The sequence below is a fragment of the Octopus bimaculoides genome, chromosome 19 (assembly GCF_001194135.2).
Source record: "Octopus bimaculoides isolate UCB-OBI-ISO-001 chromosome 19, ASM119413v2, whole genome shotgun sequence".
NCBI lineage: Eukaryota > Metazoa > Mollusca > Cephalopoda > Octopoda > Octopodidae > Octopus > Octopus bimaculoides.
The window spans coordinates 49963999-49966493 of record NC_068999.1 but is presented as its reverse complement, the minus strand read 5'-3'; positions in this window follow the sequence as shown (position 1 = coordinate 49966493).

Here is a 2495-nt window from a genome sequence, read left to right as displayed (position 1 = left end):
GGGTGCGGAAAGTAGGTTTGGGGAAACACTGGCCTAGGCAGTTTTCTTATCTCAGCTGACAAGCTTTACAGACAGTCACATCGCATTAAAGTAAGTCGCTTTCACACTACAGTCTACATCTTAACAGATCTTTTCAGTACACGAGACTGACATTACAAGTCTATTGTAAATACAGACCAGACAATATCATTGCTTATGCATGTTGATCAAGGATCATTAAATAGGTTTCTTCAATAGACGCATGTCGTGTGAAAAAGTGTATACAAGGGCGTGGATAATGTGCGGCGAGTGTGGTAGATATGGATGTGTATGCGGTTTGTTGCGGTATATGGAAGGGTGTGGCCGTTGATGAGGTTTGTACTTTCCTCTAAATTTTGCTTTGGGTGTGTTTTTGGGAAAAGATGGCCTATTAACCCCTAGAATCTATTTTATAGAGATTCATCTTATCTAATACTATCCCAACTCTACATACTCTGCCTGTCTGTCTGCCTGACTGTCTGCTTGTTCTTTTATTACTTTACGATCATTCGTTGTATGTTAGATGACCTATCTATCTATCTATCTATCTATCTATCTATCTATCTATCTATCTATCTATCTGTCTGCCTGTCTGTCTGTCTGTCTGTCTCTGTCTGTCTGTCTGTCTGTCTGTCTGTCTATCTATCTATCTATCTATCTATCTATCTATCTATCTATCTATCTATCTATCTGTCTGTCTGCCTGTCTGTCTGTCTACTTAATCTCATCTAATCTAATATATCTATTTCTAGCTATAATAAGAATTTTTAACACTAACGTAAAAGCGGTGTTATTGTATGGGGCTGTGACATGGCGAACAACAGTTAAGTCAAATAAGCAAATACAATCATTCATCAACAGGTGCTTGCGTAGTATGCTTAAGATCATATATATATATATATATATAGGACAGGCTTCTTTCAGTTTCCGTCTACCAAATCCATTCACAAGGCTTTGATCATTCCGAAACTATAGAAGAAAACACTTGCCCAAGGTGCCACGCAGTGGAACTGAACCCAGAACCATGTGGTTGGGAAACAAGCTTCTTACCACGCAACGACATATAAGATCTGTAATAAGGAAGTCAAAGCATATAAAAGCATATATTTTGAAGGCATTTTAATACGTACGTTTCGGAAAATGCGTAATTTATAACAGGAAGTACACTCCTTGTATTTTGGAATGTATTAACTGAAGGACGCCTTGCATAAGGCTGTGTATACCCTGTTGTATTTTGTGCAAGATCTGAAATGTACATATTATATGGTTTCAAAATATCTTTATTTCGTTTTACTTCATTATTGCAAAATATGCGACTAGATTGAAGCAAATACCAGCCGCTCTTTATTGCATTTACGCGGATTCTCTAGCAATGATTAGAAGTGGTCTGTTGTATTTAGCTCGAGTCGAAAATTGTTGTGTCTGGGGTGAGTCATTCTATTTTAATGCCTTATTGATTAACACACTTACAGGTCGACAAATATCAAGGAGTGATGTTTTAAGAGGCCACAACCCACGGAGAACTAGCCCGAAGACTTAGGAAAGCTATAAAGGAGACCAAACTCAACATTAAGATCGTTGAAAAGCTAGGGAGTCCCATCAGGTTACAGCTATGTAGGACGTACCCCTTTGAGAATACAACATGCACCAATAAAAACTGCATGACATGTAAGATTAATCCTTGCATTAACTGTAGAACTAGAAATGTAGTCTACAGCATAAGGTGCATAGGGGGTGTTTGTATAAGCAAAAACATGACGTACATTGGGGAGACATCTAGAATGATTTCGGAGAGATTAAATGAACATGTGAGACAATAAGATGACAAAAACAGTCCTTCATGCTCTACCAACATTCCAAAGACCAACATGGAAGAACACTGGGTTGAATAACTAGGTCAACAGAGTAGGCGGGTCTGTTGTAGAAAGACCCAAAACTGCGTATGAACCTAGAAACATCGCTGATGATGAGTTCCAGAGTATATGAGATATGTATCTTGACACTACTATCCCTCTTTCTCTCTCACACACACTCGATCTCTTATTTTACTGCTTATCTCTTTCTCTTAATTTTCCCCCTTATTTTCCCTCTCTTGTTTCTTACGTTTCTTTCTCTTACACACAAGCATAGACACATGCACATATGCGCTCGCACGCACACGCACAAACACAGACACACATATATATCTATGAATTATGCTTGGAGACAGTTCACACAAAGACATACTTAGCAGAGATTGGTGGACAAAAAAAAAGATGACAAAAAAAACAACAACCCATCTCACATACATAAACATACTAAATATAGATATGAAATAGATGGAAAGAAAAATAAGAGAAAAAGAGAAAGATGTAACAAAAGAAAGAAAATTTAGAGATGGAAAGAGTGAGTGAGAAAAAGGAGAAGAATTGAAAAGGAAGAATGCACCTCCCCTCACATAAGTATATATATATATATATATATATATATATATATAT